At 41.7% G+C, this 13,026-nt stretch overlaps 1 protein-coding gene across 1 annotated transcript in view; it reads right to left on the bottom strand.

Annotated features, from left to right (window-relative positions):
• The window catches only part of SHISA6 (shisa family member 6), a 429,288-nt gene that overhangs the window by 150,038 nt on the left and 266,224 nt on the right, over window positions 1-13,026 (bottom strand). The gene's annotated exons all lie outside the window — the stretch shown is intronic.

The following is a 13,026-nucleotide window of genomic DNA, read 5'->3' as shown; positions in this document are numbered from 1 at the left end:
CATCTTTCTCCCGTGGAACAGCTGGTAGTTTCGAACTGCTGACCTTAAGGTTCGCAGCCTGATTCGTAACCACTACGCTACCAGACTCCTTTGTTTTATGTGTAGGATGGAATAACAACAGCACTTGGGGTTGTCGGCGGGTAAAATGAAGTGTCACATGTAAAGACCACAGGCTAGTGACTCAAAGATGGACAAGTACTTGATATGTTTGTTGTTACTACTGCTAGCTGTCAGTGAGTCCACCTCCGATTCCTACATAGCCCATGCACCGTGGAATAAGACACTGCCTAGTCCTGCACCAATCTATGACTGGTTGTACCTCAGAATGCTGTGCTCCACAGGATTTTCACCGGTTGCTTTTCCGAAGTAGATCACCAGTCCTGTCTTCCTAGTCTTAGTCTGGAAGCTCCCTTGAAATCTGTTCAGCATCACAGCAACGTGCACACAGCCAATGATGGATGAGTGGTAGCTGTACATGAGGTATACTGACCAAGAATCAACCCTGGGCCTCCCACACGGAAGGTGAGAATTCTACCACTGAGCCGTCCTTGTCCGCCATTCTTGATGTGTTGGTTAGCTTTTATTCAACTCAGACGCCATGCTTCCATCTGTTGAATATTAGTGTCTGGTGAGCAGCTATACTCACTTAGCGCTACTTTAAGCCTAGGCAATTACACTTCATCGAAATTAATAAACCGGGTACAGCCAGAACCCTGAAGGGTCACAATGCAACTCTTTTTCATGCTGCACCGTCTTGCCCACTCATGGACATGAGTATATGCCAGGACACTTTATATTGAGGTTCTTATTCTCCTCATTTGTGTGGTGGGCTGGGGTTTTCTGACCTCTTCACACCCAACTGGCCCTGCTCACCTCCAAAGGGAAAGAGCTCTTGAGCAGAAATCCTACAAGTTACTCCACGAGCACACCCTGAGAGGCCACTTGTGCAGAGTGATTTTTAAACAGACTGAATGATGTAGTAGCTTCCTTCTGAGGAGGTGTAGGGTGATGCTGGACTTGTGATGCTGGTCAGTGTCATGGTTGGGATGGGAACTAACAAAAGAAAGCTTGGACATGAAGGGCAAGAAGAAGAGAAAAGGGACGAGGGAGGAAGATGAGAAAGGCATGCTTCTAGGTGTTTCCCACTGAAAGGTACACAGAGAGAAAGTGTAGGAGACCTTGGCACTTTCTTCATGGCTCTGAGCTTATTCCTAGTTGATCCTACACAACACACTAGGTTGATTCTGGTAATGTCTCTCCTGGCCTTGTGGGATAATAAAGGATTGCAACATGACCGTTGTTGTTGTTTGTCTGGATGCAGGAAAGAAAGAGGAAAAGCTGAGATGAAATGAAAGATCTAGAATAAAGGTCAACAGGAAGATAAAGGCTCCCCCAATCCTACCCTATTTCCCCAGACTTTGTTGTTGCTCTTAGCTGCCTCTGTGCCAGCCGGATTCATGGTGATCCCATGCACAATGGAATGAAATGCTGATAGCTTGTGGGTCAGACCATTGTGATCCACAGGGCTCTTTTTGGCTGATTTTTGGAAGTAAATAACTGGTCTTTCTTCCTAGTCTTAGCCTAGACACTCCATGGAAACTATGGGTGACCCTCTTGGTGTTTGCAATACTGGTGGCCTTCCTTCCGACATCATAGGGACACACACGCCAACACCATATGACAAACTGACAGATGGGTAGTGTTTTGGGTTCTAGTCAGTATTTATTTTTTGCCATGCAATATGTAGGTGCCTTGTTTCTCCATGGGAAATGACAACTCTTCCACTCTTTGTCTAGACAACCGAGGCAAAGTTGTATCTGTCTTATGTGGAAGTAGGTTCAGAGCTCAAGTAAATCAGTGCATAGCCTCCCCCCCTGTTTATAATGAGTGGGGTCAGTGTTGTGCTAAGGACTCTACCAAAGCTAATGAGATACAATGAGGGTTTCACTGGGACTTCAGGGAAAGAGATTTTGCTTTTCTTGCAGGATAGAAAACTTACGAGGAGTTAGGCCTAGAACTCCATCACCATCTGGTTACACCACCATCTGGCTTATCACATGATGGCTGAGAAGAAAACCAACATAGCAGAAGACATAATAAAACAAAAAGAAGGGAAAATATACCTAGGGCTCTTGATAATGTTTTTGACTCTCTAAATCCAGCTGTGCCTAAAGCAAGACTTAGTCCTGAGGTTTTCATCTTATATAAACCAATGCTTTTTTTATACTTTACTTAAACTACTTTGGTTGGAGATTTCTGTTCCTTGAAGCCAAAGGATTCCTTACTAGTGCAAGTGCCATTTATCTAAGCTACTTTTTAATTTAATTATTTGTTTTTTCGCTTTGTATTGTGAATTGAGTGAAGGTTTTACAGAAGCTTTACATTTAATACCTTTGTTGTTGTTGTTAAGTGCTGTCGAGTTGGTTCCAACCCATAGCGACCCTGTACAGGGTTTCCGAGGGTGTAAATCTTTATGGGAGTAGAAAGCCTCATCTTTCTCCCGCGGAGCGACTGGTAGTTTCGAACCGCTGACCTTAAGGTTTGCAGCCCGATTCGTAACCACTACGCTACCAGAGCTCCTATACATTCAATACCTAAGCCACTTTAAATGTCTCACTCCATAATGCCTTTTGGAAAATGTGGCCATTCGAAAAGTCAAAGGCAACTGAACAATACATGTTGGCAAGGGAAAGGATCTCGTAGACTAACTAGATTTACTCACTGAAAGATGAAGAAATTAAAAATAGGGAGGTGAAGTCACTGGAATGTGTTAGAGTCAGGAATGGAACCTCTGGGTGGTACAAATAGTTAAGAGCTAGTCTGCTATACCAAAAGATTGGCAGTTCGAGTCCACCAACAGGAGCCTTGGAAGAAAGTCCTGGCTATCTGTTTCTGAAAAATCAGTTCCTGAAAACCCTATGGAGCAGAGTTCTACTCTAACACACATGCGGCTGCCATGAGTCAGGCCAACTCAATGACAGCTAAAAACAAGTGTTGGGGAAAAAATTAATTAATTAAAACAAAAAACAAAAAAACAAGTGTTTTTTTTCAGCACCTATGTTTGACATCCACTTCTTTTTTCATCTCTCCCCAGTCAGAAAGGAATGACTGTTATTTTTTTCTTACAGGAGTGAGTATCCTTTCTGGTTTGTTTTCAGTTACTTCCAAAAGCTCACCCTGTTGAGTCAACCTTTCATCTCTCTCCCGGTTTCATCTGTCCCTTCCTTTCTTCTCTCTCCTATTTGATGTAGATTTCTTTAAAATTTTTAAATTATGAAATATTTCAAGCACACAGAAATTGCAGGAGTAAAATAGCAGACAGCATGTAGCTTCATCTAGATTTAACAGATGTTAATATTTTATCTCCACCCCACCCCCACGTCTTGCTCTTATTGTACAAAGTAATGCATTACCAAGCTAGTCGAAGCCCCACCAGCCCCCTCACCCATCCCCTACTTAATGCATTCATTCTATCCTACCCAGCAGAAAGTTCTATCTTAAATGTGATTGTCTTTTTCATAGTAATGCTTTGTACTTTCAGTACATGAATAGTATATACTTTGATGTTGGGCTTTATCATTTTGTATAAATGGTCTTTATTGTATATATCCTGTTGCACCTTGTTTTTCTCACTCATGATTATGCTTTGAAATGTATCTATGTTGACAGAGGTCAGTTTGTATTTTTCAGCCTTTATTTGTTTAAAAATACATTCATTTCGTCCTCTCTCCTGTATGATAGTTTGGCTGGGTATAGTTTACCTGGTCGATAGTAATTTTGTCTTATCACAGTGTCATCTGACACACTGTGTACACTGAAAACTCTCCTGCCATTTCCATTTGGCTCCTTTCTTGTCTTTAATTTCTACTTGCTTTAAAATGTTCCCTGTGATTTTTGGATCTTCATGATGTCTCCTGCTTGAGGTTCGTTACATTTCTTGGGTCTGTAGATTCTAATCTTTTATCAATGTTAGAAGATACTATTCAAATATCATTTTTCCTGCATTCTTTCTATATAGTCTAGCCTTCTGAAACTCCTATTAAATGTATGGGGGATCTTTATACTTTCATATCAATATTTTCATCAGCCCCTTTTTGGATTTTTTTATCACTCTTCTTTGCATTCCGTATCATTTTCCCCAACTTGTTTTCCAGTTCACTAATTCTTTCCTTAGCGGTGTTTAGCCTATTCAATGGGTTTTAATTCCAGTTACAATTTTTTCCATGTCCAGAAGTTGTATTTGTTTGTCTTTAAATTTTTCCTGCACTCCCCATAGTATCTTGATATTAAATAATTAAAAATTAGTAACTTGAGTTCTTTTAAATATTTAATAATTTCAAATATACTTGTACCGTGTTACAGATTGCTCTGTTCAAGTTCTGAAAGTCTGTTTATCGTATGGTTTTATTGTGAACTGATTTGTTTGTGGGAGTTTATTTCTTTAGAAGTCCTGTGATTTCCTTTCCTGCATATTTCTGGGTTCACTCATATTCAGCACCTAAGATGATTTTTGTTGTTGTTGTTAGGTGCCATCAAGTTGGTACCGACTCATAGCAACCTTATGCACAACAAAACAAAACACTGCCCGGTCCTGCACCAACCTCACAATTGTTGCCACGCTTGAGCCCATGGATGCTACCACTTTGCCAATCCATTTCATTGGGGGTCTTCCTCTTTTTCTCTGACCCTCTACCAAGATGATTACTATCCCAGGATGAATTTTCATGATATATTTTACAATATACTTCCACATCAATGATTCCCTGAACCTCTCCAGCAATGTAAGATCGGACCCAAGACCTGTTAAGAAATGTGGTCCTGGGTTTGTTTTTTTCAGAAGAGACTTTTTCTCCAGCAGAGATGTGGGCTGTGGGAGACAATATTCCTTGTCACTACGTTGTGTTGGTGGGTAGTCTTTCTATTTGCACTAGGGGTGTAATTCTTTGAGGACCCTGATTTTGGCCTTCCCACTGTGCTCAGGCCCATGGTGTGCCCTTTCTTTATACAGACATCAAAATCCACTCTGAGACTAGCTACAGAGCCAGCGCATCCATTTTCTGGTCTGGTTTTTAATCCTCTATTTCTGGAAACTAGGGATTTCCATTCTTTCTTGTGAGTACAGCCGTGAACTTGAACTATTTTCTTTCCAACAATGTTTGGTATGCGTTGTGAAAAGACTGTTGCATTATCTTCGTGTGCTACACTTGACCATGGTTTTGCACTGATGTACTAGTGAGTCTTCCCAAAGAGCCCCTGAACCAGATGCTTTTGTGTGTGTGTGTACACATATTTTTTATTGTGGAGTAAATAAACACAACAAAACATATACCAGCTCAACAATTCCTGCATGCACAATTCGATGACATTGATTGTGTTCCTCAAGTTGTTAAACTATTCTCACTATCTGTTCCCAAATCATTCCATTACCATCACCATGAACTCAGTGCCCCCTAAGCGAAAACTGTGCCTTGTCTTTCCCTTTTTTTTACATCCCCAGTATCCACTATTGATGTTTTTGGGGTTCCTCCATGCTGTGGCATGCATCAGAACTTCATCTCTCTGTATAGCTGAGTGCATCATGTGTACAAGACGACATCGCATTTTGTTTAGCCATTCATTTGTTGATGGACATTTCAGCTCTTTCCAAGATTTAACTATCAGGAAAAATGCTGCAATCAATACTGGTACATATGATGTTCCATTTACCTAGCTGACCTGGGTCTCTGTGATGGCTGTTAGAATTCCTTAAAGTCACACACAAGTAAAGGCTGGTGCCTCGCTGTCCATACGTCTTGCTTCACATTCCAAGGCTTTCCTGTTTCTACTGAAACAGAAGACACAGTGGGGTCTTCTTGACACAGGCAATGTCTTGGAAAGGACCACTGTCTTGTTTTCATCACTGACTCAGCATGTGTGTTTGACTTGGGTCACAGATGCAACTGTTCTCTCCTGGGATCTGGTGTCCCAGCTGGCAGCTGGAGGGATTGGGAGGTAAGCCCAGAAGGGTAGGAGAATTGATGGCGTATGGGACAACTTTGACCAATGAAAGACAGGTCCCTTCCTCTCCTGGGATGGACTATTGAGAGATGCAGTGGTTTCTGGCAGCTGCTCTGAGAACATCCTGGGAGTCTGAAGAAACACCTGTGCTTTTTATAAAAGCTACGATATAATTCCTTCTATTTGTCCTCATGCCTTTTCTTTCTCATTCCTCCTTTTTGTCTTCCAGCTCCCACTTTCCTGGGGTTGTACTCACCTATGAACGTATTTTTTAAAAACATTTTTTTAAAGCAGTTGTAATTTAATTGATTCTAACTTATGGTGGCCCCATATGTATTAGAGTAGCGTTTTCAGTGGCTGATTTGGGAGAAGCAGACTGCCAGACATTACTTCTGAGGCATCTTGGGGTGGACTCAAGCAACCAACCTTTTGGTGAGCAGCGGAACTCATCAACCATTTGTACCAGCCAGGGAGACACCTAAAATGTTGCCTCTGGCTTCCTTTTACAGGGTCCCTATATGTCATGATGGTTTGGAGGTTTGGGCCATATTCCAAGGCTGAAATCCATATTGTCCATCTTGTTAGAATCTCTTAACCCCTCTTTTTCTAATTAGGCAACAATTGTGGGGAGACAGAAAATCACTGGAAGAAGAAGGTATATTCCTTGCTAGAATTTTTTTAAACTGTGGATATTAGCCTTGAACCGATGCTCCAAGTTTCCATTCCTTTGTATCTCGTGCAAGCCGAGTGGAGAAAGTGCATGGGAATGGCTTGCAATGTAAGTCCTAAGCAGAGCAAAAGGGAGACAACTCGAGATTCATGTTATGGGCTTTCTTAAAGTCCTTGAACTGTACGACCCTGCCTTTGGCTTGTATAATCAAGTTTCACAGTGGACGGTTATGGGCCTGAGAAATCCCCTTAATGCTGTCATTGCCTCTTCTTTTTGTGGACCGAATTCGCTTTTGCAGCCATGCCTCTCTGCTGAATGTACAGGGTATTTCTGATGGTGATCTTCATTTTAAATTTAAGGCTTTCTGAAATTTCATTGTGAAAACATTGTTTTTAACACAGCACTTTATCATCAGGAGAATGCTACATGGAGACATTTCATCACCAAATCTCAGAATCAGAGAGCTAGAGGAACCCCACCACAGTGCATGGTATATGGAAGATATTCAATATCCATTAAAAGACTAAGCAAATTTAGATGAGGACATGGTAAAATGACGAAAACGTCTAGGAAACTGGGAATGAGGAGATGGGGGATTGAAACCTGACAGCTGGAACTTCAAGAAGCCTTTACTGCCTAGAAACTGACTTGAGAATACCCTTTCCATGTGGGGACAATTCCAGGACAGGCAGGGGACAGAATCTAGCTTCCTACAGTGGAAGCTGATGTAGGTCAGATACTCCCTCTCTGGGTATCCTGGGAACCAAAGTGCAAGCTGCTCATCTAGCTTTAGCCAATCAACTGGTTCCACCCAGTGCTTGGAATTTAGAATAAATGATGTAAAAAGGCAAATGACAGTTTAGGATTTATTTGGTGGTGGCAGCGCCATCCCAGTCAGAGACCAGTATGTTAGTGATGTTTCCAGTTGTGGTAACTACGGTGCCCAATCACATTCTTCCCATGACATGTTACAGCTGCATCTCTGGCCTCTAGCTGCCTTTGTCCTTGAGGGAACACACACTGTGAAGTGCTTGGCTACTAACTAAATGTTTGGTGGCTTGAATCCACCCACAGGTGCCTAGGAAGAAAGACCTGGTGATCGATGTTTGGAAGATCACATCAACTGAAACCCTTCAGGAGCATAGTCTCTATTCTGAAACATACACATGAGGTCATCACGAGTCAATCAACTCAATAGCAACTGTTTGTTTGTTAAGCTTTCTTTGAAATCTGCATACTTTGCGAGCCGGGTCTTCAGTCTTGTTTTTGAGTCAGTGAACTGTATCTGTTATCCTTCCATTGTGTTCCTTTCCTGTGCAACTTCCAGAGTTCATTGCTGTTGCTTGTAACCCAGAAACCTGAAGAGTAGACAATCTAAAATCTCTATCTCCACAAAATACACAAACTTCTGTGCAATTCTTTGGACTCTGTGAAGTGCTGTTATGAGCACAGTCTTATTTAATCCTCAATGTGATCATGTGGGGATGCTTTGTGTATCTTACTACAAGGAAGGGGAAAAAATGAAGGTCAGTAAGGTTAAATGTTCCTATGATGAGGGCAGGGATTGAACCAAGCTGAATTTCCATGTGGTTTTGCTACGTCACCACTCTTGATATGACTCTATAGGATAAACACTGGAATAGTAGCTGCAAAGCCAGTGGCTCAAATCCACCAGCCTCTCCTTGGAAACCCTATGCCAGGTTGGTATGAGTCACTTAACAACAACAGCTGGAACGATGAGCATTTCAAATTCTATAATGACCATAAAGGCAAATTCTTATCTGAAGAGAACTGACCAGTTGGTATTACTGTTCAAGGCCACCCAAGGGCAGAAATGGAATGTAAAGACAGAGCTGACCCCCAGCTGAGTTCAGTGCCATTACTCTATACTGCTTCCTTACAAAAGGAATGCTTTTGTTTAGTTTTCTTCCTTTTTTTCTGGTACTTTTAAAAGTGAATGCATAATTCCAATGCAGAATCTGCTCTGGTATTATCCTGATATCCCCCAGATTGCTCTGTCAGTCTTCCTTTCACCATTCCTGTCTCTCCTGTCCTCTCATCTGGTAAACCTTAGGTCTTAGTCACCTTCCTTGATGCTCTTGGCAGTCTCTCATCTCCCAGGAGAGAGGCAGAAAGTCATGGAGACAGGCAGCACCCCAATTAGTAGTAACTGCTGAGTAGATGAAAATGGGATAGAAATGAAACGCTCTCTGCTGATCAGATAAACAATACTCAAGTAGCTAAGAGGGAAACTAATAAATCCAACACCATTGCCAGAATGTGATGGTGGTTCCTGCCCCATCCATCTTACCGACGTCAGAAATGACAGACAACCTCAACCAGGGATGTGTGTTATACCAGTATGGGAAGGTGGGGATGGAGAGACAGTAATCCCGTCAAACATATTTAGAGAACATATGACCATTTACAAAGCGAGGTGACCAGAAGAATCATTATGTACTTCCTTTTTACAGGTCAACGGCACCAAGTCAATTCTGACTCACAGCAACGCTACAGGGCACAGTAGAACTGTCCCATGGATGTCCAAGGCTGTCAATCTTGACAGAAGCACACAGCCTCGTTTCTCTCTTGTGGGGGTGGCTGGTGGGTTTGAACTGCCGACCTTGCAGTTATCAGCAAAACGATGATCCCAGTGGTTCCTTTTTATATAAGTGTAGGGAATTAGGTTCAATGGTGTTAGGAGACTTCCGGAGCATCTCGTGGCCATTAAATGGTGGAACCAGAAGTAAAGGGCAGCTTGGGGGCTAGGTGGCAAAGAAGAAGTGCGTGGACATTAAGGGAAGTGTTTGTGAAGACATGGTGGGAAAAAAATGTGAACTAGGGAAGTCTCTCATGACAACAAAATGGAACGACATTGAGAAAACAGCTCCCATGATAAATTGTCTTGCCCAGTCTAGAATTGAGAGAGCAGAAAAACCCAGCCAAAGAGTAGTCCATCTAATGGAACACCGTTACTGGAGTACCAAGATCTGCAGACTTTTGGGGGAAAAAAATTCTCTGTCGTGATGATTTTGAAATAATAATAATTTTGTTGCAGAGCATAGGTAACCATGCCATATTTCACAACTTACTGAGCTCATAGACTTTTGACAGTCTGTCTTAGGTCCAACATTTGCAAGGTATGTGCTTGCTTTGTGGTGAGAGTTAGGAAGGGCACCCGTTGCCTGTATTTCACATGTACCCTGGGATGGTTAATTGAATGTGTCAACTTGTCTAGGCTATCATTCCCAGTCGTTTGGCCAAATACTAGACTAGTTGCTATTTACAGTGCAATGCAGTGTTACCACCTTCCGCAACGCAATCTAAGGCAGCCAATCAATGATTTGAAAACACTGTTTCCTTAGGGGTACCCCCAGACTAAATATAGGTATTTTGGCAGAACTCACAGTCTCCCCACCTCCCCCTGCATCATCCTCTTGATTTTGCACTCTTCCCTCCCCTAACCTACAGATCTTGGACAACAGAAGTCTTCATCCTGTTGCCTGACCAAAGGGCTTGGGACTTTGGAGTCCCACAATTATACTATTAAATCTCTCTCTCGCTGTTAAAAAAAAAGTTGTATATATATATATATAAAGTTCATGGAAAACTATTGTCTTTCAATTCCACTCTTTGATGACCTTTTTAAAAAATGTTTTATTGTAAATTATGTGATCATTTACATGGGAGAACATTAGTTTTACATTCATCCTATCGTATATTGTTTCATTGCCATGGTTACAATCCCCTCCATGCATCATCAACCAACAGGGGTATACACTACAAGCCTGCCCCTCCGGTCATCAGCACACAGCCCCTCTCCCTCTCTGGGTCTAAAGTCCCCAGCTGCTCCATCTCTCCACGTCATCATCTCTGCCTCCATCTCAGGTATCATTGCTTCTCTGGGTTGGGTCTATGACCTTTTTGAAGGCCCCTCTTATTTATATACACACACACAGAGCACATGAGCGCCTATGTATACATCTCACCGGTTCTGTTTCTAGGGACACTTGACAAGATGAATGGTTCCTCACAAGAGGTACTAACTAATTTGCATTGTTGAGTTAGTTCCCTTAAATCCCACCAGGTTAATTCCTAGATCTCTTCTCTGTAAACAATGGAGGCTGAATTTATTCTGATGGAAACAGACATCCCCAGACTCCAATTCAAATTCCAGAAGCTCCATTTCTACCATGAGCGCAAGACCAGCACTGACTTAGTTGAGAAGATCATTTAAAGCCTATATATATATATATATATTTAATTTGTTTTGATAAACCAGAGCTGTATTTTCAGGACTAGAAGAAAAACAAAGACTCATTCCTCCCCTAGTCCATCTTAGCTAAACCCTAATACAAGTGAAGGTTCACCTCTAAACTAAACTGCAATCTAAGAAAAGCCCAGTCTTTCTCAGGGGCTCCTCTCTGGCTCAGCATTCTCAGTTGAGTGTACAATGCCCATTATACTCAACACAGTGTCTAGTCAGTTGCCAGGTGGTACCAAAGAATGTTTTGTGAGCAAGCATGGTGGTTTCATAGATTTTTTTTTAAATGCTTTTATTGTGAATTGAGTAATCGTTTACATGGGAGAACATGGGTTTTGCACTTAAGCTGTCGTATTTTGTTTCAGTGTGATGATTACAATCCCCTCCATGCACCACTGGTTAACAGTTACTTGCCTCTATTCCCTGCCTTTTAATTTTTTTTTTTTTTTAATTTACACAAAAACACGCAGGGATATATAATCGTTTAAACAACAAAAGGGCATAGTCTGCAAGCCTGCCTCCTGGCTGCCAGCACACAGCCTTTCTCTTTCCATGAGTCTAAGTCCTCATCTGCTTCCTCTCTCCATGTCATCACCTCTGCCTCCATCTCTGGTGTCACTGTTTCTCTGGATAGGATCCTACATTCTGCTCATGCTCTTCTCTCTTGATGGTCCTAGGGTCCTCTGTTCCTGGACTGTAAGATTAAGTACTCCCCTCTTTATGGTACACAACTTCTACCTTTACAGTTGTGACAATGGAAATCAGTCATGATAACAATTCCTATCAAATCAAAAGAATCCTACCCCCACCAGTTTTATAGGCTCTTGCAATCAAATCTCTGAAGCACAAATTTCCTAATCGTGTATTAGTTGTTATTGCTGTTGTTAAGTGCCATCAAGCCGGTTCTGACACATAGTGACCCTTATAGTGTTTCTGAGGAGTAGCTGGTGGGTTTGAACTGTCAACCTTACGGTTAGCAGTCCAATGCTTATCTTATCCCACCACATCATGATTCCTATGTATCAGTGCACTTCAGCTTATATTATGTATTTTGCACATTAATGGTTTGATCTTTCTGAAAACAACTTTAATCAAATGTTAAGAACTATTTTCTGAGTTTTTTATCTGGTAAACAGACTATATTAGTTCCTTCTAACCGACGGCTCTAACTCTAACTCATGGTGACCCCATATGCGGGGGCTTCAAAAAGTTCATGGGAAAAATTCCAGTGTCCTTTCATTCCATTTTCCCATGAACTTTTTGGAGCCCCTCATATGCATCAAAGTAGACTTGTACTCTATAGAATTTTTTCAAAAGTAGATTACCAGGCTTTTCTTCCAAGGTAGCTCTGAATGGACGCAAACCTCTAGCCATTTCAGTTAGCAGCCAAGTGTGCTAGTCATGTGCAGTGCCCAGGGACTCATTTACGGTTGTTGGGAACTTGGTTAAATTCCCCTTTGAAATATGTTATTACTGTGCTGGTGATCATTAGTTTGCCAGTCAAATTTTCTCTTGAAATGGCAGCTTTTCCATGCTCTTATTTTCAGTCTTCTTTCCGTTTGTTTTGTCATAAAACACAGAGCACTACGTCTTAGAGTCAGAGAGATCTGAGCTCAAATCCTAACGCTATTGCTCAGTATTTGTGGAAGCTTAAGGAGTTTCATTTCTCTGGAATGCAGTGTTTGTATTTGTAAAGTGAGGTCAAAAATCCCTCCCTCGAAGGACTGTGAAAAGATTAAGTCAGACATAAAACTGACTTGCATTCCTGTCAAATCGTTTCCAACTCCAAGCAGCTCTGTAGGACAGGGTAGAATCGCACCATAGGGTTTTACTAGGTAAACACTCCAAACATATTTATTTCTTCCCCTAATTCAGTTTTGGGGTCCTGGTGTGGCACTGTAGGATAAGCACTGACAGCTACCACAAGGTGAGCAGTTCAAACCCACCAGCCACTCCTCACAAACCCTATACAGAGTTGCTATAAGTTGGAACCAATTTGACAGCACTTAACAACAATTCAGTGTTATTATTATTATTTCTTGAATTTGGCAACCAAAAATCTAAAGTAATATCCAACCAAGTGCTGATGCATCTT

This window comes from Chrysochloris asiatica, unplaced genomic scaffold (assembly GCF_000296735.1).
Source record: "Chrysochloris asiatica unplaced genomic scaffold, ChrAsi1.0 scaffold00054, whole genome shotgun sequence".
Classification (NCBI taxonomy): Eukaryota; Metazoa; Chordata; class Mammalia; order Afrosoricida; family Chrysochloridae; genus Chrysochloris; species Chrysochloris asiatica.
Note: the sequence above shows the minus strand (reverse complement) of the source record. Positions and strands in the feature narration are given on the sequence as shown.